This window comes from Pseudorca crassidens, chromosome 3, assembly GCF_039906515.1.
Source record: "Pseudorca crassidens isolate mPseCra1 chromosome 3, mPseCra1.hap1, whole genome shotgun sequence".
Classification (NCBI taxonomy): domain Eukaryota; kingdom Metazoa; phylum Chordata; class Mammalia; order Artiodactyla; family Delphinidae; genus Pseudorca; species Pseudorca crassidens.
In genome coordinates this window covers 155,892,283-155,919,463 of record NC_090298.1, presented here as the reverse complement: position 1 = coordinate 155,919,463, position 27,181 = coordinate 155,892,283, and the positions used below count along the sequence as shown (strand labels likewise).

Sequence of the window (27,181 nt, the reverse complement as noted above, 5' to 3'; positions counted from 1 at the left end):
GGAGAATGGTGAAGCTAGGAATGTAAGCCATGTTCGTCCATAATCCATGCTATTAGCTGCTTTATATGTCCTTTCCTCTTTATCTGGAAGACTTGCCACAATATCTCTGAATACCCACACTCAAGTCCTAATGCAAGGTCTGTCTTATTTTCCTGGGCCACAGGAATTCTCTCTCCTCTGAAGTCCTCCAACACTGAATCAGTGCTAATACAGTAGGCATTACTCTGTTTTGTATCGTTTGTCTCTCAGTTATAAGTGCCCTGTCTCCTCTGCTGCACTGTAAGCTAGCTGGGATTCCAAAGGCACTTAAGAGATTATTAGCAAACAGTGTAAGCCAACCAAGAACATCCCCGTTTTTTATAGCCAGTGAACCTACTGACGGGTGCAGTTTTCCAGCAAGTTACCCAGGGTGGGCCCAGAGATTTGAGAACATCCAGAAGGATGCATTCAGTTAGTGGGTCTCAGTGGTCCGGCAATAAAACCTCAGCTGGCTTATTATTTATTCTTTCTTTCCACCACTGCTTAGTGAGCACATGCACTATGTTGGACACCAGGACAGGCATTGGAGATACAGTGGAAAATAAAACCGATGTTACAGGTGAGATTCCATAAAACTGAAGCCTGAGGCTTGAGTTGGCACTCCATCATGGGGAAGTAAGAAATCATCTCCAAAGTCACGGAAACATGTGTTCACGAGACCCCACTCTGAACATCTCCTGTCACATTTGCCTCTGTCTCCGTGTCAGATGTGCACTTCCTGGAGCACCTGGTAGACAGACGCTCATTAGATGAGGTTGGAGTGGTACACGGCACATTTGTTTAACAGAGGAGGCATGATGATAATTTAAATCCTTGGCAAATTTCATTGTCTTTATAAAATCAAATTCCTTCCCTTGAGCCTCACCTCTATTTCCTCTCCCTCAAAAGGTTTCCAAGACTGCTTGGTTGCCAAACTCCTCTTCTAACTGACAGTATTGGTTATGGAGATTGACAGAAGAGGTGACATGTGCATTACAGAAGGAAAAGCTCAGAGTACCTGGAATTGAGACCGGGGCCCACATTTCACCATGGTGGCACATTCTACAAGGCTCACACAAATGCTCTATTAAATTAAATGACTGCAGACTCCATCTGCACTAGTAATCTCCAGATATGCTGAACTCTTTTCTAGCCAATAGCCTGCAGGTGTGCAAATAAGCACTCACAGTCCATACCAGATGTCAGGGCCTAATTAAAATATAGAATGAAAGTGCTCTTCCCTAGGTACTGAGCAGTCAGTACCTCAGAGCTTCTTGGGACAGAAAGTGGCAAAGGCAGAAAATTTAATTCCAGTTGTTGAAGCAAATAGCTGCAAGAAATTCACCTCCTGAGAGCCACTTAGCAAGGAGTAGAAAGTCAAAAAGCAGCACTGAAACCGTCTCATTCTCATGTTCAACAGCGTTTTCAGGTGGTTACCATAATATAATTAGCATGGTTATTTTTAGACCAAGGAGAGACACTCAGAGTTAAGGATCCCAACCTGACTTTCAAATCCTGGAGTCACAGTGCCCTGATTAGGAACGTGTTTCTACAGTTGACAATTTTGCCCTAGTGGGCGGCCATATAGTGTGGATTCTGAGAGGGTTTCTAAAGTCTTAAGAGAAAAGAAAGCTGAAGAGCTGTCAATCACCTAAACAACATACAAAGAAAAGTGATGAGGTAACTCTATTTTAAAACCCATAGGAGCCCAAACATGGAGTTTCAAGAAAGGTTTATAATCACTTAAGAATTTACCAAATCCTTTCCCCCCCCCCCCCCACTTTCCTAAAGTTCCCTGTCTCTCTCTTACTCTCTCTCTCTGGATGCCAATTTGCCAGTCACTCTTCCTCTGTATTTTTATCTTTCTTCTTACTCTCCCCGCTCCCCACCCCCTTCCCATTGCCTCTATTTTTGGTTGTGATGCAAAAAAAAAAAAAAAAATGTGGGCCTTAGAATTAGAAAGATCTGAGTATGAGTTCTAGCCCTTGACTATTTTAATTTTGTTGTAACTAAATATGACTTTTTCTATTCCCTAGGCATATTTTAAACATCAGATAAATTCAATTTCAAGGCATTTTCTCAAAAAACAAAACAAAGTTGTTTAAAATCTGGGTAGCTCTCAATTTACTTCCTCAGGACCTCAGTGGGCACTGTCTTTCATTGAGACAGGGCCTTTCACATCCTCACTGCTCAACATGCATCTCAAGGGATGCACGTGGCAATTTTGCTCAGTGCGCTTTTAACAGTTATGCACTTATTTTAACATGAGCTTAGGAAAAAAGTGAAATAAGCACATCAAAACCATGACCTCAAGGATAAGAAATAAAGTTGATTTACAAGAATATAGGGTATACAGGTAGGACAAATAGATGGCATGCTTTTAGGGCAAAAAATATGAAGGAGGTGCTTGAATAACTGCAATTTTAGAAGCAGAGTTATTACCATAGGGTCCATATTTACATGCTTGCCATATATTGGATGGATGCCATAGGCTAGGTCCACACTTATGTTGTGACCATTTTCTATCCTTTATTATTATCCATGATCTATCCTTTTTGTTACTACTCTAGATCTAAAGTTATTGAGGCTCTGAGCAGTTAAAAATTCACCCAAGCAGACAGTGCTGGGATTGAATCATGGCGCTGGCCTCAGTTCTGGAGCCACCACCTTCAGTTACAACACAACGCCTTGGAAGCACATGCAATGCCTGCACCTGGTCAGCTTGCAAGAAATGACAGCTGTTCATCAGCATAATCGTTTATGTAAAACAGATCCTTAAACTCTCATATCAGCCCTGCGAGATAAGTATTCATCTCTTTCTTTTACAGGTGATCAAATAGGCATAAAAAGGTTAAGTGACAGCCAGTATTGAGGAATATTTGGGATTATTCGAGAGAATCTAATAATACATTACCATTAGCATCTTTAACCCTCATTCCTGCTAAGTGCCGGCCAAGGGGCTTGGGTGTCCCACATATGGGGTGTGATTATAAAACAATGAGAATAATCTTTAATGAATTATTTTTACAAGCTGCACGTTAAAAGGAAGTCACTCTCGTTATTTTATAGTCCCATCTTATTTTGATTTAAGCCAGAGTTGATGAGAAAATGTATCTGTGGTAGGAAGAATTATACGATGGCCCCCAAGAGACCTGGTCCCAGGTCTACACATGCCTTCGCCCATCCAATCAAATACTATCCTAGGGACTGTGGAGAAAAGGCTCGGCAGTTATAATTCAGGTCCCAAAGCAGCTGATCTTAAGACAGATTATCCCGGGCGTCTGACTAATAAGATGAGCCCCTCAAAGGGACTGGGCTCCTCCTGGCAAAAGAAATTCAAGGCGTGAGAGGGATTTGATGAGGAGAGATTTTTCACTGCTGGCTTTGAAGTTGGATAGAAGGGGGGCACAAGGCAAGGAATGTATGTGACCACTAGGAGTTCTGACAGTTTACAAGGAAATGGGGAACCACAATGCTACAACTGCAAGGAACTGAATTTAGCCAACAATATGAATAAGTTTGGATGTAGATTCTTTCCCAGAGTCTCTGGAAAGGAACACAGCCCAACTGATGCCTCGACTTCAGCCTTGGAAGACCCTGAGGAGAGAACCCAGCCAGGCGAATCCAGGTAAGTCACCCTTGCCTGGACTTCTGACCTAGAGAAACTGTGACATAATAAATGCGTACTGTTTTAAGCTAAGCTTCTGGGAATATGTTACATAGCAATTAAAACAAAACAAAACTAATTCTGTAACTAAAGCCTTAAACGGTAGCCGTATTCTATAAATATAATATTATTATATATATAAATGCACACAACTGAATCATCCACTGTATTTTCTACTCTTAGATTTGGGTAAATTTTACAGCTTATAAAGACTAAATCCACGGTCTAATAGTAATTACAACAATATCTAACATTCATTGAACAATTATGACATGTTCATTGCGCTAAGTGCTTTTCATGCATTAAATCATTTAATCTTTACAATCTTAGGAAGTAGGCACATTATGAATCCATATCCAACTGAGGAGATTGGAACTAAGAAAAATATCAAGGGCAACATAAATTCTATCATTTAAAGGAAAAGTCATTATTATTATTATTATTTATTTTTGCGGTACGCGGGCCTCTCACTGTTGAGGCCTCTCCCGTTGCGGAGCACAGGCTCCGGACGCGCAGGCTCAGCGGCCATGGCTCACGGGCCCAGCCGCTCCGCGGCATGTGGGATCTTCCCAGACCAGGGCACGAACCCGTGCCCCTGCATCGGCAGGCGGACTCTCAACAACTGTGCCGCCAGGGAAGCCCGGAAAAGTCATTATTAACAGTTATGGCATTAAAAACAAATTTTGCTTGCATTAGTAAAGGTAGGAATATTCCATCTTTCTTTTTTATTTGCCTTTATGCTCATCTCAGACCTGTGATACCCCCCCCCCATGTTCACAATGATGATCCTCATCCTTACAATGATGATAAATAAATCCTCACCAAAATATAGCACATCTTATCTAGCAGTGTATAAGAGAAATAATACATCATGATGAAGTGGGGTTTATCGGAAGAATACGTCTGGTTCAACATCAATATAATTCATTATACTAACAGAGTGAAGAAGAAAAATGATATGATCATCTCAATAGATACGGAAAAAAGAAGCATAATATCTATTCAAAAATAAACACTCTCAACAAACTAGGAATAGAAGGAAAATCTCTTAACCTTTAAAAGATGTCTAAAAAACATACAACTCTTATCATAGCTGATGAAAGACGGAATGCTTTTCCTTTAAGAGCAAGAACAAAGCAAGGATGTCTTCTCTCACCACTGCTATTCAACGTCTTACTGAAAGTCTTGGGCATTGCAATAAGGCAAGGAAAAAAAATAAAATGCATATAGATGAGGGATTGGGAATTATGAGATAAAACTACACACCTGTCAGGAAGGCTAAAATTTAAAGATCAGTCATACCGAATCTGGGTGAAGATATGGAGGAACTGGAACTCTCCAGGGAATGTGAGAATGTTAAAATGATATCAGCCCTTTGGAAAACAGTTTGTCAGTTTCTTTAAAAAGTTAAACTTACACACCTATAATATGATCCAGACATTCCATTCCTAGTTATTTGTCTTTACGAAAAGGAAAGAAAAAATATATATACTCTTACAAAGATTTATATACAAATGAGCAGCTATATTTGTAATAACCCAAAACTAGGCACAATGGTGAAGGGATAAACTATAAAGGCATGTATACTCATACAATGGAAAATTCTCAGCAATAAAAAGAGAACTATTCATATATGTAACAAAATGGATAAAATTAAAATGATCATACTGAGTGAAAGAAGTCAGACCAAGAAATAACAGAAGTACAACGGGTTGGGGAGGAGTGAGAAAAAACTTCTGGAGACTATGGATATGTTTGTTATTTTGATTGTGGTACAGTTTCACTGGTCTATAAATACGTCAAAATTTATCAAATTGTGCATTTTAAATAAGTTCAGTTTATGGTATAGCAATTATAACTTAATAAAGCTATCTTTAAAAAATACAAACCATGAAGCAAGGATAAATAAGAATAAAGGACAATCAGGAGTTTTACACTCTTAAGACTGCTCACTAAGTTTTCTCAATACTTGGCACATGGTCAGCTCTCTGGGAAAAGTAGGTCTTCTCAATATTATCCTCAGGCTATGTGGGCAATACATGTTGCCCCCTACAGGTTTGCATGCCAGGTTTGCTTCTGATTGGCTCATTTCCTGCTGCGCACAAGGTCTATTATCCAGGAAGCCACCTGGCAGTGGTGTCTGTGGGATGGAGCGCAGATGCCTGGGGCTGTGACCTTGTGTCCTAAAAAGCCAGCCCTCCCCGAGGGAAGTCAGTGATGCTTTAACACTCAGATCCTCAAATATCCCTGGGTTTGTGGTTCTGACTGAAATACACAGTGAACCCTCAGGAAAAAATCAGTTGATGGCTCTAAACTGTTGCTAGCACATCAGCAACCAGGACCTCATGGATCGCACTTGAGACAATCAACCATGAAAACCGTCTTGTTCTTAATTTTGTTGCACTGATTTGGCGAGAAGGTCGTTAGACTAGAAATCAGAAAAACCGAGGGTGTTTGTTGTTGTTTTTGTTGTGGTTATTATTATTAGCTAATTAGTTCCATGGTTCTGTGACCTTCAGTTTTCTTAGCCTCTCTGTGGCTTAGGTCAATGGCTCCCCAAGATTGTTCTAAGGACTCATGCTCATCTGACTGCTTAAGAATCACTTGAGGAGCTTTGAAAACTACAGAGGCCTGGTCCCTATCCTCAGATTTTGAAAAATAGTCTTTGCTCATGGAAACACTGTATTTTTGTCCTAAACAGACTCTGTAATTACATATCAAAGGACCAGGGAGGTCTACGAAGTTAGAGCGTAAAAGCAGGCTGCGTGGGATAGAAACGTCTGTGGTCCAGACATGTGCGTTTTTACATATTTCAAAAACACCTCACTTGATGCTGATGGGAACCTCTGGGGGAGGTAATTTCTGGAGTCATTTCCAGCTCTATTAGAATGGTACTTCTACAGCTTCCGAGATGGCCCACTTATTCAGCTAAATACCATATGTGCCATTTGTTAGGTTACATTAGCGTTTCTATCTTATAGCTGAGAAATTCTAGACTCAGAGCAGTTAATATTTTTCCAGTATCACATCACTAGAAAGTGGCACGCCTCAGCCTCCAATCCCATTCTGACTCTTGCCCACCTTGCTACAGTGTAGTGGCAAGTTCTGGCTGGGAGGGTTTCAGGGTGCCAGAAACATCTGCCTCTGTTCGAGCAAGCAATCACATGATGGGCAGTCAGACATGCTCATCCCATGCAGCCTGACCTCCCAGCTCCTTTGATGGTTAATTGCAGAATCCATTAGCAATGGATGCCGTTAGCAATGACGAAAGCTACCTTACAAAAACCCAGTATGATGGGTCTGAAGTCTCTCGGGCCATTTGCCATTGTAAAGACTCCTGTTAGTCTGTGGATCATCACAGATATCACTTTTTCTCTTGTTTATTCATATACAGACTCTCGATTCAGTGCTTTCCTCCGAAGGTAGGAAGACGCAGCAGACTTTCTTAAGGGCTTTAATTGAGAAGGATGTGTTCTTCCATTGTGGTTCATTAGAAGCTTCACCAGCATAACCCCAGGAGGTGGACATACAAACTAAACAACACCGGTCTTCATTTTGGCCCCATGGGAAGAGCAAATCGAGGTCCCAGCCACTTAAGGCCAGCTAATCAGGACTGAGGGCTTCCGGGGTTGCACTGGCTGTGACCAGCGCCCCGTCTGCATCCCCACCTCTTCCCTGGAGGCACAGCTGAGGTCTTAGTGGCATCAGGAGCAGAGAGAGATCAGAGTTCCGGCTCCATTTCTTTCATCAATTTGCTGTGTGGCTTTATGCAGATCTCATAACCTGTCTGGATATTCAGAGTTTGCATATGTGTAAAACGAGTGAAAATACTGTGTACCCCTTCTGGAGCCGCAAGGCTCAAGGCTTCTTGGCTTCCTTGGCACTACTGGGCCATTCTTTCTGTTTTCCTGAGCTGAGTATCCACCTTGGGAGGCAGGGGGGGGGGGTTGATCTATGAAGGACTAAGTGCTTTAGGTTTCTTAATTCCAGGATGGTAACAAGAATACAAATCTAGTATGTTTTGGCTGGGTGTTCTCTTTCGTAAGTGACGCAGTCCTGAGCTCAGGCTCCAGGCTGGTTTGGCTGTGTCTGAAGGGCAAGGCCTCTTTTTTTTTCCGCCTGGTTTTCACTCCTTGTCAATAATCTTACAGTGCCTTAGAGGTGTGCAGACCCACCCTTGCTGGCTGGTAACTGTGAGCCGTGAATAAAGTGAGCAAATGGGGGAAAATCATGCTGGCAGCATTTTACTTATTACTGGCATCACTGGCTCCCTGGACCCACCAGGCGTGTGTGGAGACTCGGATGAACCTTCTGAATCAGGGAGGCAGAACTGAAGTTGGTTAGACTCCTCTGAACACAGCCCTCTCCACGATCTGCAGCAGCTCTGCGGAAATCAGCAGGCTGTGGCCGTGGTTATCATCCAGACTCCGGGGCTCTGCCCCTGCCCACGTCTCCTCAAGGCCACGCCTGTCTGCATCCGGCCAAGTCAAGCTCCATTCCCACGGGCTGAAGGGGGCCAGGATCTGCCACTGGCTGACCTAACAGAGATTTTCTCTTGATGCAGTGTCCTTGAAAATGCAACTAAATAGATTAGGAGAGCAGAGTCGGTTTAAGTCCCGCTGCCTGATTTTAATTAGACTGCACTTGATTTGTTTCATGGTTAAATATAAAAACATCTAGCACTTTTTATCCTCAGACGGTAACTACAGGAGCTCAGGGCACAAAAAAGGGGACACCCCTTACATGTGATTAGATGCGGGCTGCATCAGTAACGTCGCTTTCAGCCCTAGCTCCAATCCCAGTCACAAGTCAGCTTGCCTCCTTGGAAATGATATAAACTGTGCTAGGATGCTGCCTGGGTTTCCATCCCAGCTCCACCATTTTTGAGCTACATGACCTTGACAAGGTGTTCTGCTTTCTGCAAGCCTCAGATTTCTAATTTGTAAAATGCTGATAATAATTGTATCTACCTTCCAGGGCTACTGAAGAGATTAAATGAGCACCCAATAGCACCCAATAAGTACGAGCTACTTCAGTTACTGTCAAGAGTATCCTGGGGCACCTTTGCAAAGGCAGTGAGTGGGAGGTAGGTGGAGGAGCTCCACGGCATCCCATTAGATGGTCAGCTCCATGAGAACCAGCACCGTGTCTTGCTCCCTCGTTGCTCTATCCCCAGTGCTTGTAACATAGAAAGCACCCAATAAATATCTGAAGAATTAATGAGGCAGATGGACCTAAGTTTAAATCCCAGTTCTGCAACTTTCAGTCTTGAACAGGTTTTTTTACCTTCTCTGCTTCTGAGTTTGCACATTTATGAAATGAGGAGAAACGATCTTGCAGGGACAGCCAGCTGGTACTGTGTGTTTATTATGCACCAGGCACTGGGCTAAGTACTTTCCATGGGCTGCCTTGTTTGATCTTTCCAACAGCCCTTTCGAGGTAAGTGTGGTTACTGGTGTTTTTCATTTGTTTGTCTATTTGCTTTCACAGATGGTGTAACCGATGTTCAGAGTGGTCAAGAAATGTGCTGAGTGACACAGCTACTGAGTGATGGAGATGGGGGCCCAAACCACTTAGGCTGATGCCAGGTCCTGTACTGTCCATCACAATGCTCCATGTCTCGTATAGAATCCAGGATAAAATAGGGACTCAAATGCAGCTGCTGCTGCCTTTTTTTTTTTTTTTTTTTTTTTTTTTTTTGCAGTACGCGGGCCTCTCACTGTTGTGGCCTCTCCCGTTGCGGAGCGCACACTCCGGACGCGCAGGCTCAGCGGCCATGGCTCACGGGCACAGCCGCTCCGCGGCATGTGGGATCTTCCCAGACCAGGGCACGAACCCGTATCCCCTGCATCGGCAGGCGGACTCTCAACCACTGCGCCACCAGGGAAGCCCTGCTCTTGTTATTATTAAGGATTTTCCCTCCGTGACACTTGGTGGAAGGGACGGATACAGTCAGCCTAGTCATCTGTATCCTTATAACAATTTGTCCACACGTGAAAATTCTTGCTCCGTCAGAACGCAGAGGCTGAGATTTCAGTGTGTGTGTCTGTCACCCGGGCCAGAATACTGATTTGAAAATCAATGCAAACATGTGTCTTCAGAAGGCATTTCAGTTGGGCAACTGTGAATAATTCCCATATGCAGCTGGCGAGGAGGGCAAGAGAAAGGGGAAGATTCCCACAGCTGGTGAATTCTGAGTGATCTGGCAAGATGGGGGTCAAACAAAATAAAGGCAGGTGCCTGAGCCTGACTTCTCCCCCCATATGTGATGGCAAATCACAAAGCTGGGGAAAGCCTGAGATGGATGACCTCAGAGGTCATCTAGACCTGCTAAGGAAAGAGGACCAGAGAGGCAGAAAGGATTAGAGCTACAGCAGCGATGGTGACAAAGGGTCGCTGATGAAGGGTCTGCTTGAACAACCCCTAAAGTGGGTATCTATGGTTTGTGCCTGGCTAGTATCCAATCCATTTTTTGGTGACAGTATTTCCCAGGGGAGTTCATCAACAAGGCATGACCACCAGTTTGACCTGTGAACTGGCCCCGAGCAATCAGACGCTCGTTACCCCTACCCCTGTCCTTGGAATGTGTGTTGTTCTTGCCTTCCTCCTGATAGAAGCTGTCCAAGGACACAGCCTTGAGATAATAATGTGCTGCTGAGATCATTTGGACTGTGCATGTACTTGAACCCAGATAAGGCCTCTATATAAACTCTTCAGATCTGGCAGGTGGGTGAGGAAATCCATTTGTTTTGTGACCACCCAAGACAAAGCTCATAAGTAAATTCCCTTGCTTATTTAAACAGCCACCTACCGATCTGGAGTCATCTGCCATTTTCTTCAATTTCTCCCTGCCCTCCACGTATAGGGTTGTGACCCAGCAGTAGCTTGACTTGGGCAACCACCCACGCAGTCCAAGTGCACTGACCTCAGAACTGGTGCTCTCCTACCACACCGTCCTGCCACTGGGCAAGGCCACACATATCTCCCTGGATAAATCCTGTAAGCTAGTCTGGAGCAGAGTTCTTATACTTGTTTCCCAGGACTGCACTGGGAAATCCAGAGATGGAAGGTGGAGCCTTAGTTTCTCTACTCTTCCAGGAAAGCCACATAAGACTTTTCTCTAAGCAGCACTGTGGGCTTATTCACTAAGGCACTAAGTACTGGAGCAAGGGGAGGACTGCAATTCAGAGAAATACATTGGAAGAATCTGGAAGGTGGTTATATGTCCCTGATATCCAACCTGGCTCAAACAATGACTTCATGGTTTTTAAGTGGCCAGAAAAAGCTATTAGACAGCAACATTAAAAGCCAAACGCTTTCCAAAGCAATTCTCTGAACACTGTATCTATCACAGCTTTGTTTATAAGAGCAAAAGATTGGAACCAACCTAAGTATCCATCTATAGGAGACTGATTACATAAATTTTGATTCATTCATACTACAAAATGTTACGTGCCCATTAAGAAGAATAAGAAAGCATTGTGTGCACTAATGTAACACCATCTCCAAGAAACAATAAGTGAAAAAACACCAAGGTGTAGATCAGCGCGTATACTGTGAGGGTTACAAAAAAAACAAGGTGCATCCGTATTTGAATAGATAGAGACGCTTACTGGAAGGATGCACTCACACAAAGTGGTTATTTAAGGAGAGGAGAGCAGAGAAGTTGAGTGAAGGCTCTGCAGAAACCTTAATTTTTGCTCAATATCCAAAATGCATTAAACATGTTTTTTACTGTGTGCATGAATTTAAAATAAACATAATTTGTATGCCATAATAAATAGGTCTTTATAAAATTTAGAGGCTCACTTGGAAACGGCATCTGAATTTTTCTCTATCCTTCAAACTTGATTAGGAGGCAGATTTAAAGGCATTAATTTTCTCGCCTGCAGTGAAGCCCCAGGGCTCCGAGGCTGGGAGAAGGCTGCTCCAATCCTGCAATATCCTTCCTTAAGTGACTTGATGACACCAAGTGAGAGGAAGCAGTTGTTCAAACTCCTCATTCACTATTCTCCATAACACTCATCATGGCTAGAGGAGGAGGCTGACAGCCAGTTTCTCCCTGTTTTTGGTGGTTGAGCAGCAGAAGCTTTCAACTGTATCTCCAGTCAGCCCACTGGATGTCCATTAGGGAGCCAGGGATCACAGGATGCTGCAGCCGGAAGGGGGTTAGCTCGGTAGTCTCCAACGCGGGAGAGACCCCAGGGGAAGGCAAGACAACCCACTGTAGTGTGGATAAAAGAATTTCTATTCATAATCACTTTCTGAAGTAAGCTTAACTCATATTTACTCACAGATTAAGATGCACTTTATAAACACATACGCATATAGTGAAGGTGTATTCTGAAAGTGTTTGCTAACAGAGGTTCACGGTCAAAATATTTTGAGACCACTCTGTAGTGTAATTCTAGAGATAGCAAAGGGCACAGTGACAAGAACATCAGTTTTAAAGCCAATGGGTCTCGGTCAAAATCCCAGCTCTGTCCGTTATTAGCTATGTCCTCTGAATAAATGACTGCCTTTCTATGCCTGCTTCCTCACTTGTAAAAATGGGATAATAATAGTACCTATCTTAAGAGGTCATGGTGAATATTAAATGCAATAACTATGTATGGCAGCCTGATTGTAGGGTGGCTCTGAATGATTCCCACCTTCTAGTATTCATGCCCTGTGTAATCCCCTTCCCTTGAGCGGACATAATGACTTACATTTAATGAATACAATAGGCAAAGGTGATTGGACAACACTTCCATAACTAGGTGCAAAAGACTGTGACTTCCCTCTTGCTGTCATCCTCTCTCACTCTTCTTGCATCTTTGCCCTGTGGAGTGGGCAATCTGTCAAGGAACTGCGGGCAGTCTCTGGACAATGGCTGGTGAGGAACTGAGACCCTAGTGCAACAGTTCTCAAAGAACGCAATGCTACCACGTGAGCTGGTCAGTGGATCCTTCCCCATTCAAGCCTTTGAGTAAGACTGCAGCTCAGGCCGATACCTTTATTGTGTCCCTGTGGGAAACCCTGAGACAGAGAACCCAGGAAATCTGCTCAAAGACTCCTGATGCAGAAACTGTGAGATAATAAACATTATTCTTTTAAGCAATTACATTTTGGCGTAATTTTTTACTTAGCAGTAGATAACTAAGACAGCATGTGAGTAGCTTGACAATGTATGACATACAAAGATTTAGTAAATTTTGGTAGGGAACATTATATGGCTGATGTATGGCTTTATCCCACACCCACAGCAGACATCACAAAATATTTTTTCCTGGTGACCCCAGATATAGCCTCAGAATCCTTCTTAACACAGATCTCCAGGAAGCTATCAATTGCTCAGATGAAACTTTTGGCCAACTCTGATCGGATTAATACTTCTTACCTCTTTATGCTTCCTCTTATGTAATATTCCTTTAATGGAAACCCAAGTCTTTCTTTCATCATGAGAGAGATGACTAAAAATTATCAGAACGACTCTATGAACATACACAAAATATAAAATGGCTGGCATCATATGTTGTCCCAAGAATAGATTTTTCCTGAGGGAAGGGTTGAAGAGAAGCTGATAGTGCCTGAAATCTTAAAAGAACAGAGGAGTTAAGCTCAGAAGGAGGACCTAGGAGCACCAAAGTTCACCTTATCCTATCTCTCATTTTTGCCATGATTTGGTCTTATTGTAGGGCTGCCATTTTGAAAAAACGAGAGAATAGAGGGCAAATTGTTTTGAAAAATAATGAAATGCTCTGAGGAGTAAGTAATTGTTTTTAAATATAGAAAGTGTCCTTCAAATGATTATGAAAGTTTGTTTTTCTGCCTCACTTGATAATAGTATGAGCTATGGAAATAATGCACTTTTAATAATACTCTACTTCACATGTGCTTCATTTTGTGGGTTAAAACACATTCATTTTGTGGGAGAAGGTATCAGGGAGAATGACTACAAAAAATTGTCTTTTAGATCTGTTATGTGCACACCAAAGTACATGAGGGTCTTGAGAAAATGTATATTATTACTCACTAGGTCTGGGGTGGAACCTGGGATTCTGCATTTCTAAGAAGTGACCAGGTGATGCTAATTCTGTTGGTCTCCAAACTTCACTGTGAACAGCCAAAGAGCAATCTCTCTTCCTCCTTGGAGATAGTTGAAGGATTTCTAGACATGGTTTTCCATTAAAGGAATATTATACATGAGGAATAATGAAGAGATAAGAAGTATTGACAAGATCAGAGTTGCCCAATATGTTTCATCTGAGCAACTGATAGCTTCCTGGAGAACTGATTTTGATACTCTAAGCCCAGGAGCCAATGGAGTTGTCAGTTGGCGATGGGTGTAGGGTGTCTCTGTTCAGCTAGCTCTTTTGCTGGGCACACAGACATTAAGTGACTTAGGGAACAGGAAAACCACCCTTGCTGCTCTGGGAAGGATGACAAAAATTCAAGAAACTTAGATAAAGCCTTGAATGACATGAAACATTTTTGAAAATAGAAAAAGCAAATAAATATCATTTATGGAAAGAGAAAAAAATCTCATCTTTCTTGTGTGTTTTGGAGCAAATCAAACTGGTACAACATTACAGAACCCGTTCATTTTGCAATGGGATAGAATTTCATATAAAGTCACATCTCTAAGTCCATCATTTCTTTGGTTTTCATAAACTCACCGAACGACATCTTGTTTAGGAAAAGAAAGGTAAAAATAAATCAAATGCCGGTCGTAAAAACAGGTTGACCCCTGAGGTCATTTAGTACAAGCTGCCCCTTATACAATACTTCCTGAGGCAGAATTGTCTTTTGCCCTAAGATCCTGGAGTACCACCTGGAGCTGTATAGTGTTTCCATTGTTTTGGGACGTAGATTATAATAAACAAGTGAGAGTAAGAGCTGAGTGAGATGATTAAGAAGAGCATAGATTCTCTAGACACTTCACTCTTTAGGAACTTCCTTCTTTCCATCATGAAGTATTTTCTATATAATTTTTTTCACTCTTTCACCCCAAAATTACATCCACACAGCAATGTAAATATGTTGGGTATTTGGTATGTATTTGTAGACAACAAAAGAAAACCAGACCTGGCTCCTACCCATAGGGAGTTTACAGTCTATACAAAGGACAGACAGACCGTTACTCAAGTAAACACAAAAATAAATATAATCGCCTATAATAACAGTAATTCCCTTACTGTTCTGTAGTAGGACAAGGTAAAAATGTGGCGTTTAGCAAAGTTCACATTTGATGCAATTTGCCCCCATTTTCTTCTTCCTGTCATTTAACCTCTCCCTCATGCAGGAACCCAAAGCACAGGCATATCCAGAGCCCCCCAAGGGCCCACGCTCTGCTGGCACATGGCTGTGTCGAGATTCTAGTCTTTTACGGCTCTGCCCTTACAAAGCCGTGGGTCTCTCACTGACCCAGTGATCACCCTTCTAGAATCTTGACCAAAGACATAACCATAAGTGTGGAGAAAAATCTCTGTGCACATGAATATTTGGTATAGTTTAAAACAGTAAAAATATTAACTAGTAATGACAGATATCTTTTAATTGAGGATTGAGTAAATAACTTACCTTTTATTCCTGAAATGCAATATTAATCAACGGTAAAAAATGATGTATATACACACATACACGATGCAATGGAAAGATGTCTATAATGTATTGTTGAGCTTAAAAAGCAGGTCATAGAATAGCTTGTATAAAAGTAACTCATTTATGTAACATCGTGTGTATGTGTGTTGTGTGTGTAAATGTAATACTCATCTCCATTACATAAAAATATACACACATATATATAATTTTTACTATAGGTCCAGGGGCACTTTTCTCTATGCATAAACACATTGGTATCCTGTGTCTCAGTCATCACTGGTGCTAAGGGATAAACTTAAATTGAGGGGTATAAGAATAGCTTAATATTCCGTCTTGGCCAGGTAGCATATTTGTATTGCAGCTGAGAACTTCAAGGCCCAAGACAGGGACTGGTGTGGACACTGTAGGCAGATCAATAAGAGAGTTGGGGGCAAGAAAGTCTTTCTGCACCTCTTCAATCATTTCCCATAAATATTAAAATTTAAGACCACACACAGCTCACAGGTGACTCAAAACCCAATGAAGACATCTGAGGGAATGTTATCTTCCTGTGGCTGCACAGAGCAATTGCCTAGACATGAATGATGGTAGTCAACGCACAGAATAATGCATTTGAGAGCCAATTTAATAGGATGAACTCCTACTGGTAATTTTCAGGCATCAACTCAAATTCTTTAGCTAAAAAAAATTGGGTTTTAGCTTTATTTTTTCTGTTGAGTTCTTTTAGGCAGGTGGAAGGTTTTATTAAGCACACAGTATCTATAGAGTTGTGCACGCCTCTGTGAGATCCCAGACAAATTAAAAAGTCAAGTTAGCAATGCATATTTAATACTGCTTTGTAGTTTTTTTTTTTTTAAGTTGGCAGCGATGTTTACTCTTTGAGGGGGAGTTTATAATTATGCAAATTGGAGAAACAGTCTGCATATGATACAATGATAATGCCTTGGGTTTTATATCCAGAGTCAAAAGTATTCCTAAATATTTCTTCAATTTTATGCACGACTTGGGGGAAGGTTTGCCAAGGCTGGGGGCCTGCTTTTTCTTCAGTGATGGAGTATATGGTGCCTTGGAACTTAGGTACCTGTACCAGTTTTCACCTAAAATGTGCACAGTACCACCTTATAGCCTTTACAATAAACATTCATCCTTCCTTTCTCCTTTTAAACAAGACTTCAATTTTGTTCAGATATTCACTTTCCTCTATGTGACCACGCGCTTCAGAGGATGTGGATCCCATCCCTAGCCCCAAGAAGAGATTAATGATTGGTCTAAGCCAGGCATGGTGGTCACATCTTGCTTTGCCAGGGATTGATTTAAGCAAGGATATGTGACACAGTTCTGGCCAATGAATGTGAGTGAAAGCCTGCTGGAGGACTTCTGGAAAAGCTGATAAAAAAATAAATGAAAGAGACGGTCCACTGAAGATGTTAGAACCCAGATCATGGTGACATTTTTGAACTATTCAATTCACCAACTATGGACCTATCCTACTTTATTTTTTTCCTATCCTACTTTAGGACGTCTTGTTATGATAGCTAATGATCTTTTTCTTATTACTTAAGCCATCTTGGGTCTGTGTTTCCTGTTACTTGTAGCCAAGAATATATCTTAAGTGATCTGCACCTTGAGAGTTCCTATGTTGCTCTGGGGAACATATATATAATAGAGAAAAGTTAAGCCATATACCTGGCATCTGATTCACTAATGAGGCCAGTGGATATTTGTTTAAACTGGTTGGAGGAAGGAACGGTAGTTTAATAAATCTCATCTTGGTACCAGAAAGGAGTTCATATTCTATAACAAACAAATAGGAAAAACTACTCACTATTCACACTCCTGCTTTCACTGAAACAAGTATCACCGGTCCTGATCCTCCCGTCAAAGCAAGCCTGCAAGATGCAGGAGAGAAAATCAATATAAAACACACAACCTCATTTTGGCATCATCCGGTCATCAAGTATTTTGCCCTTTTCTCTCCTACGGGATGACTCCAGCTTTAAACTTCATGGATCAGGCTGGACATTTTCCCAGGAAGTTGTTTCAGGAGGAACAGTTTATTCCTACCGGAGAGGAATAAACTGTTATCCTCCGGGTGCACGTCCTGTTTCCATAAACTCTAGTTAAATGCCTAATTGCTCTGAGAAATGCGTATTGGTCCAGCCACCCAGTGCATTCCATCTTCTATGCCACATTCACTGGTTCAGGAGTGGGCATAGGCCCCAATTCAGGCCAATTCATGTCAGTCCTGACACTTGTGTTGAAAATGTAGGGGAAGAGAAGCTCTCTTTCTATTGCACTTAGGATGGTGAGGATGCACACCTGAAGCTGCTGGCAGCCAACGTGGGAAATCACAGCTGCAGTTTTGAGTAAGAGGTACCAAGCCTTGATGTTATTTGGGCACTAGCATCTAGCTATGATCGAAATGCTTGAACTTTCCAGTTGCGTGAACCAATACATAATCCTTTTTTGCTTAAGCCAGTTGGGTTTTCTGTCTCTTCCAGTCGAAAATCCTCACTAAAACAGAGAAGGAGGGCAGGTATCCTAAATCTCCCTTTACAAGGTATGAAATGGAGGCTCAGAGAAAGGTTAGGGTGGGAGGTCCAAGACCTCCGCTCAAGGGCTCCTGCCATGCTAGTCTGCCGCCTACTCATTCAGCAATTCATTGCAGCAAAGTGGAAGGGATCAACACACCCACTGCTATCTTAACTGACTTCAAATATTTCTGGTTTAGAGAAAATGAAGGAGTCTTCCACTGGATTACCAAGGGAGATTATCTACATGACTTTCGCAAAGTAAAGATTGTTACACGTGTGCACACACACCCACACCTACACTACAAAAGGCCACAGTAGGTGCCTTAGATTTGCACAGAAGATCATCTCCCCCCAAGGATCTGCCCAGGCTGCAGGGTGGCTCTGGTGGAAGCCCTCTTTCCCCAGGTGACAGCTGCCCTAAGTCTACGGATCTTCTCTGCTGCCTGTCTCGTCGTCCTGACCCTGTCATCTCCGTGCCCTTGTGTCTGCTGGTCTGCGACTGGACTGATCACAAGCAAACTCTCCACCCAGTTGACTGACTTGCCCAGTGACTGGTCCACTTACAGTGAGTCACTAAACAGAGGTCACAAAGGAAGGCCACAACCCAAATCCTGCTCCTTTCTGTGTTCTAACTTTTCTTTTTAAATTGAGCTACATTTAAAGATTGAAAAATTTTACATAACAACTTAGATTTTATGCTTCACTTGAAAAAAATCAAAAGGACTGTCAACACTACATGTACCCCCACACAGTGACATGGACTGAATCCAAGTGCCTGAGTCCTTTAGACATATTTTCTTTCTTCACTGTATTATCCGTCTGGCTTTTTTCTTTTATTTTCTCTTTTTTTACTCATTTCTGCCACCTGCCTGGCTGCTATGAACTCATGCATTTTCAACCCCTGTCTTGACTTTCCTACACCTATTGGCACTAACCCAACTGAGATGCCACCTTGCCCTCCAGTGGCTGTGTCTGGAAGTAGCCTGTTTCTAGCCAGGTTCCCACCCTAGGCTCCAGTCTCTCCAGGAACAAAAGCACAGTGGCAGCAGTGTGTGATTTTATTTTGTTTCCTTGGATTTTTATGTATCCTTGGATTTGGACCTTCCAAATCCTCTGCCAAAAATAGGAGTCATTTATTTAAATCAGAAAAAAAGATTTATAAATACTCTTGTAAAACGAAGCTGCCCTGTGTCTTGTAGGGGACAGGGATTTAAGGGAGGCTGTGTGGTGTAATCAGCTAGGCACCCGATGAGAAGTCTGAAGATTTTGTCATTCTGTGACCTTCTGTGAATGATTTCCTTCTCTCTACCTCAGTTTCTTCATCTATCAATAAAGGAAGTTGAGCTAGATCAGAAGTTTTAAGCTGGTGGCCCACAAGCCGTATCAAGCCAATAGATGGTATTTTCTTCTTTTATTAATTATATGCCAACAGCTAAAAAGAAGAATATCTCAAGTAAGAATCCAGATAATGCAGGTGACAGACTTCTCAGAACTATCTAGCAATGATCAACAACGGGCCAGCATCCCTGAATGACCACGATGGTTAGATGGGGGCTCTGAGCTCACCCCAATCCTCACCTACTTCCCAGTGGGCATACACACACACACCCTCACCCCCTGATCTGTTCGTTTATGTCCCTGTCTGCCCTCATAGGCATTTGCTCTTGCCACCTTTCATTGAGATGACCTCTCGGGACCTATCAGCCCCAATTCTGTGAGTGGAGATTAGTGATCTAAGAGTTAGAGATGACTCAGAGAAAAGAAAAAATGTTCTGAGCAGACACCATGCTGCAGCATTCCAGCAAACCTTAATGGGTCACCTCCTCCCACTTGGCCCAGAGTTGAAACAGCAAGACGCCCAAGCCTTTGTCGTCCCACTACATGGTTAATCCTGAAAGGGCAACAGCCGGGTTTTGAAAGTAGCAGAAATATTCTTCCGTTGGGGTTGCTGGCTGATTCTCTAAGTAATTTGCAATTCAAGTGCCTCTTTGTTTTGTATGAAAATTTGCTGCTATTTGGAAAGTGGGGAAGAGCTAAATTGCATCCTGCTGGTTTTACTTTGACTATATCAAAAAAGAAACTGTTAATCTGGTTCCATAATTAACTTTCCTGTTCTAAAACGGCCCTGGGATAGAGTTCAGAGAGTGGCTGTCAACTCCCTGCTTCTCTTCTCAACAATGTCTTTCAACAGGACACCCTGAAAGAAGAATGAATCCAGGTGGGCATTGGTCTTGATTTTCACTTTTTCTGATTTTTCTTTCCTTTTATCCCCATCCAACCAACATTTAGTGAGCCCTTACTGTAGGTAAGGCACTGGGCTGACCTGGCTGAGTATGAAGATACATAAATTCCTGTGGAGCTGCCAGCTGTAAGTTAATTTTCTTTCCATCCATCCATCCATCCATCCATCCATCCATCCATCTATCCATCCAAGTGTTTTAGGTTTCTATGTTATATGCCAGACACTGTGCACAACATGCTAGAGAGACAAGATCATTGATACAAGCAAAGGCATGTAGGCTGGAGATTAAGTTTGACGATCAAGGGGAGACCACTTTGGTCTGAGCAGAGGGCTCAGACTAACATTAAGAACTAATACTCATTGACTACTGAGAACTATACTATGCAGTTTTTATCTATGACCTCAATGAGACCTCACAAAGTAGTAATTTTTTCGCTACATGCTACAGACAGGAAACAGACTCAGGTAAATTCCCAGGGAACACACTGGTGGGATAAAGAGCAGAGGTGGGACCAGGATCCATGTGTGACTTCAGAGCATAAGCTTTTAAGTACGAAACTGCACTGCCCAGTGGGAAAATGACTAAAGATGGACTTGGATTCCCACCAATTACTCATTCAAGTGATCAGTAACGCATTAATTCACTGATTCATGGAAATACATATTTGTTAGTACTCCGTGCAGAAGAGTACTCTGAAAGCTGGGACTAAAGAAAGCATGACAGACAAGGTCCTTGTCCTCCTGGAGTTTACATTCCAGTGACCTCACACTGAGGTTCTCCAAATTGCACAAACTGCACGTTCCCCAAATTGCACAAGGCAGAAAGTACAAAGATCAAGCCATAATGGTTCTTTAAGGAGAACACTACCAATCAGGTGACCTTTCCCCAGCTCCACTTAGATAATTTGGATGTTACCCCATCTCCACATTTTCTTTGAGGGGCATTTGTTCCCTCTTTTCTTTTCTCTTCTTGCCTTACGTTTGTTACAACCATTTTCCAATCGTATCCTCAAATCTAACCTGAAAGAATCTGTAAAGAACTTGCTCTTTGCAACTCGCTGAACAGACCTAAATTCTTTCCCACAGTCGCTCGGGCTCTTTCAGGTTCTGGCTTTGAGGAAAGGTAGACACAGACCTAGTTTTACTCCTGGTCCCAACCCCACACCTACCTGAGAAAACTCCCAGCATCCACCAAATTTGGCCTGTAACCTGGCCCTACAAACATGGATGTTTGTATCAAGTTAATGTATCATCCCAAATTTTTCTTGAGATCAGGCAGAGACACTGCATTATTCCTGAGAATTAGAGGAGGATGGGACTCCTGACTGTGTCAAGGCTATAATGGACCTCAAGCATCCAGGACAAATTGCCCCTTGGGTCATTATACCAGTAAATGAGGAGGACAGCTGAAACAAGATCTCAAATGGACAGGAGAAGGAGGGTGCTGAGGTAACTTCATATTCTCTGCATGTGGTAGATAGAATAATACCCTCCTAAAGATGCTCATGCCCTAATCCCTGGAATCTATGAATATATTACATTACATGGCAAAAGGAACTTTGCAGATGGAATTAAGGTTACAGACCTTAAGATAGAGAGACTATCCTGGATCATCTGGGTGGGCCCAACGTAATCACATGGATCTGTAAAGGTAGAAGAGGAAGGCAAAAGGGTTGACCAGAGATATGCAATGACGCAAGGAGAGGTAGATGAGATTTGAAATGTAGAGACTTGATCCACTGTGGCTGATGGATGGTGGGCCATGAGCCAAGGAATGTGGGCAGCCTCTAAAAGCTGGGCATAGTCCTTAGCTGAAAGCTAGCAAAGAAATGGGGGTCCTCAGTCCTACAACTGCAAGAACTCAATTCAGCCAACAACCTGAATTAGAAAGGAGATGGATTTTCCCTTACAATCTCCAGAAAGGAATACAGCTCTGCTGTCACATTGAATTTATCCTAGTGAGACCCATGTTGAACTTCTGACTTATAGAACTGCAAGATAAATATAGCTCTGTTGCTTTACATCTCTAAGTTTGTGGTAATGTGTTATGGTAGTAAAAGGAAACTAATAAGCTGACTTTTGGTTTAACCGCCCATCCACTGTTAAGTTTAATATAGCACCAGGTGGGGTTTGAAAGCTAGTTAGGACTTGGTGTGCCTGAATGTAGCATACAACCCCAAATAACAATGGCTTAAACACCTAAAGTCTTATTTTTTGCTTTAAAGAAGTCTGGGGGTAGGCAGCTCAGGGCTTCCCCCTAAGGTGCTTCTATAGAGTCATCAGAAAAGTGGGCAGATTCCAACTTTCTGTTCTGCTATTACCAGGGTTGGTTCTCATTCTTCTGATGCGACCTGACTACCAGAGCTCTAGCCGTCACATCTGAATTCCAGGCGGCAGGCTGGAGGAAGTGTGAAGGAAAGCTATGTCTTCGAGAACACTTTTCAGCAGTTGCATACAATGCTCCACTCATATATCCTTGGTCAAAACTTGGTCACATGATCACATATAACTCTAAAGAAGTGTGAGGCAGACAATATGCTCAACTAAAAGTTAGAATTGTCAGTAAGGAGACAGGAGAGAATGGATTTGGAGTGAGAAACAACAATATCTGTCTTCATATTTTTTTTTTTTTTTGGTGATTGGTGGATGGTTCTCAAAAGGCTCCAGCTACGCAAATGACTCTGGCTGGGATGCCAGCTCTTCCCTCCACACTGACTACAGGCCCTTCTTTCCCTCTTCTCAGTCCTGTTTCCTAACTTTAATTTCCAGTCTGCACTACTCTTATCCAATCTTAAAGGTCCATTTCAAATGTTACGTTCTCTAAGAATTTTTCCTAAGTTCCACTCAGATGGAAATAATTGTCACACTCCACGTAATGTGAGAGTTATTGCTATATGTGAGAGTCTCTTGCCTTCGGAATGAAGGCCATCGTCTTATTCACAGTTGAAAGTCTCAAACACAGCATGAACTCAATATACACACGACACAGCAGAGACTGCTAGCTTGTCCTCCAGGATCCATAGTCCTCTTTTCCTATTAGAAATAGCCACCCTCCCTGGCCCTAAGTGTTGTCTGTGTACATTGTCGTCCAACTAGATAGTTCAGTGCTATGTCTCCCTTGGGGTTATGTGTGACCATGTGACTACGTCAGGACCAATGGAGTATGAATTGGAGTGATATTTGCAGATTCTGGGTCATCTCCATAAAGATAAATCTACTTGCCAGGACTCTTCCTCCTACCCTCTTCGTGTTGGCTGGAAAACAGTACAGCAGTTTCCTTGGAACCAGAGATGGAAGCCACGTGTAGAGGATGGCAGAACCGAACGGCCAGCCTGTGACTCACAGTGACCACGTGGAGCTGCCTACCTGCCCTAGCCTGCTCGCCTACTTTTAAGCTGGGAGGGATACACAAACTTGCTCTTCTAAGCTGCTGTATTTGGTTTTCATGACAGCAGTTCATCTGTGCATTAGCTCGTTCCCATGATAAATAGAACTGGTCTCTCTCCCTATGGACAGAAGTCTGGCTTCCTTTCCACCTGTCTTGTAGCAGGAGGCTGACACTTAGCATAAAACAATGAGACCTAAAGTACTGAATGTACTTATGCCAAGCCTTAAAAGCAGCCAGGTGTACTTGATAGGAGGTGTGAGCCCGGCTCTCTCATTCTGGTTAGCTAGGAGAACTAAGTGAAAAGGTTCGAGCCTAGCATTTTATTATTTCTGCTGGAGTCGCTCTGGAAAATATCTTTAATCAGAAGTTTGTCCAGAGGTTGCTAAATAATGTTTTGCACTGACATTCACTGCTGATTCATTCTTCTCAAACCCATCATTTTAGAAAATTGTCTTTTGCTGCCTAAGTATTTCTTGCCATTTGAAGAAATGTACAAAGTCCCATTTTTCGCCATACCCCTTTAAGAGCCTATTTAGACAATTCCGCTGAGACTTCATTTTCTAGCTGACTATTAACAACAAACTGCCTTATATTTGTATGTTGTTTAAAACTTTTTGAAACACTTTCACAATAATAATAGCATTTAATCATCAGGGAAGCCTGGTACGTTATGTAGCCTAAGTATTAGTATTCCCACTCCCTAGATCAACAGTCCTCAACAATGGTGTGGTATAAAAGTAATATTTAGTTATCCATTGTGAAGTTTGTTATAATGAAAATCATGGGGTTTTTTTTCAAATAATAAAATGTCATTCTTTTAAAGTCACCATGTAAACACAATAGGCAGTTTTGAGGAGTTAATGTGTCCTAGGAACAGTCTTCAGCATGGGGAACATAGTGGTGAGCAAAACAGACAATATCCCTGTTCCTGAGAATCTGATGGGCAGTTGATGAGTCAAGATGGTGAACGTCTATTGTCTCATGTATATTGCATCATTCCCCTCCTCTGGCCAACTGTTCCCCTGCTGCTCCAACCATGTGATTCTTTTTTTTTTAAATTTTTATTGGGGAACCATGTGATTCTGATGGGGTTGTTGACCATAGAAGGAGGCAACAGATCCAGGCCTGCATTTCTGATTACTGTGTTCCTTTGGCCACAGTGATTGGTTCAAGAGAAGTCACATGATCCAAACCTAAGCCAATCGAAGTCTTTTCTGGGATTTACAATTTAGGAAACAGGAAGAGAGAGAGGCTTTTCTTTGATTTGTCATTACTGGGCTGGGATGATGTAATCTTGGAGCCAACTTTGGCAGTATTTTTTGCCACATGGAGGACACCTCTTGCAACAGAGAAGTAGAACCAAGAACAATAGGTGATGGGGAAGTGGAGAGGCAGGCATTGAGGGAGAGGCAGTCACAACAATTTGGAAGGAGACTGATTCATTGGAACAGATACTAAAACAATGACTAGTAGGTGCTCATTACTTGTTTTTGAAATGGCAAATGGAAAAGAGAGGTGAACGTTACTTTTGAGCCCCTTTGTCTGGACGTTCCTATCACCTAGTACAGTGTATTGAGTAGAAAAGATACACAGGACATATTTCTTAAATGAATGAATGAATAAATGAATGAATGGCACTATATTGACTATGACTTTGGCTAAGAGGAAAGGCATTTAAGATTGAAAAATTTCCCACCATCTTATTTTATCATAATGTTCATCCATTTTCTCAAAGTATTGTGAAGCAGAGGACTTAGAAAGAATAAGAGCTTAGATATCAGGCAGGCCTAGCTTTGATTTCTGGCTTCAGCAGCAACCAGCTGTGTGATGTTGAAAAATAATGACTACCCCCTCATAGGGGTTTTTGATGAGGATATAATGAGGTAAGAGTAAAGCTTTAATAAGAGCAGCTGATAGGAGGGATAAATTGGGAGATTGGGATTGATATATACACACTATTATATATAAAATAGATAATAATAAGGACCTACTGTAAAGCACAGGGAACTCTACTCAGTACTCTGTAATGACCTATATAGGAAAATAATCTAAAAAAGAGTAGATATATGTATATGTATAACTGATTCACTTTGCTGTACACCTGAAACTAATACAACATTGTAAATCAACTATACTCTAATAAAGTTTTTTTAAAAAGGATAAAAAAATAAATAAAATATAGTAATATTTTAAAAAAGTAATTACAAATAGAATACTAGGTTTCTAATTAAGTTCACTCAAAAGATAAATCTTAAATGCACTATGGAATTAAACACAAAAATAAAATCATTTACCAAAAAATGAGAAGCCACTGACATATAGTCAAAAGATCTAATGCTACCTATACTCATTAAACCAGTTTTTATTGATTGAGTGTCTTTATATGCCAGGACTGTCTTAGTCCTGGGGATACAGGAGGATGAGACAGATGGGGACCTTATCCTCAAGGAGATTCTGTTTGAGTGGAGGGAGGTGGTAACAAAATTAAAAACAAATAAATGATTAAGTCATTTGAGGAAGTAGTACAGGTCATGGATAATAAGGTAGGGATAGAGATGAACACAGCCTCTTCTAGACTGGGTGGTCAGAGAAGACTTCTAAGGAAAGATGACATTTGAGCTAAGATCTGCATCCAAAAAGGAGCCAGCCATATGAAGACAGAGGAAAGAGTGCTCCAGACAGTGGGAACAGCAAGAGCAAAGGCCCTGAGGTCAGAATGAGCCTAGTGTATTTAAGAAATTTAAAGAAGGCTGTGTGGTGGGCTATAAAGAATGATGGAGACCATGGTGGGAAGAGAGGTCAGGGAGGGGCCCTTAATTTCCCAGCCATTTAGACTGACTTGTACTATGGGGCAGGCTCTATGTTGGGAACCAGGGATACAAGCATGAAAAGGCAACAGCTCACTCAAGGAGTTCTCAATCTATCTAATCTCAACAAATATTAAGGGACGTTTCAGATGAACTGAATTTTGTAGAGCCACCTTTTGACTATCTTATACCTGCTGGCATCTGTGTCTTTACCATTATAACTGGGTTGGAAGTAAGGGATAGTTCTGTGTCAGGCTTTCTTCATGAAGCAAGCAGGAGGCAGTTAAATAGTAAACGTGAATTTGCCCACAGGAGAGAATTCAGTGTATTTCATGTAATTACACCTCATCAAGGACAAATCCCATCTCTGTGAACCCATGCAATGTTCTGGAGGAGAGGAAGTGATGGTTACACTCATCGGAACCCCAAGTGGCGAGTTAAACTCTATTCTTGTGAAGGATTGCACTACAAGTCATGCCCAAGCACTTTCCACACTGTCCACATTTCTGATTTCTCTATGTTAAGTCATTTGTATGTATTGCTATGTTTTATTCATTAGCACTTTGAGGGTCTAGAGGGCTCGGAGCAGCAGAGGGTAATTTATTTATAAAATAGGAAAGGGAGAGTACAAAACTGATCAGAACTCAGGCTTAAATCAGGGCAAAGTGAGATATCAATCCATTTCCTGCAAGAGTACCTTGTTCTTCTCTCCCTGGGTGACCTTGTCCTCTCCCATGACTTTAAATACCATCTATAGGTTTTTGATTCTTAAATTATATCCCCAGCTTAGACCAAGCTCTTGAGCTCTAGACTCATGTATTCAACGTCTGGTTTGATATCTTCACTTAGATGTTTCATAGGCCTCCCAACTTAATGTGGCTCAACAATAGCTCTTCAGAATCTGGTTTGGCTTGCCCTACCCAGCATTCTGTTACGTCTTAA

The 27,181-nt window shown here is 41.9% G+C and overlaps 1 protein-coding gene across 1 annotated transcript in view; it reads right to left on the bottom strand.

Annotated features, from left to right (window-relative positions):
- Positions 1–27,181, bottom strand: part of ATP10B (ATPase phospholipid transporting 10B (putative)) — a 369,516-nt gene that overhangs the window by 220,666 nt on the left and 121,669 nt on the right. The window contains exon 3 of the mRNA XM_067732943.1: positions 17,094–17,157. The gene's annotated coding sequence lies outside the window, so the exon portion shown is untranslated. The remainder of the gene's footprint in view (positions 1–17,093; positions 17,158–27,181) is intronic.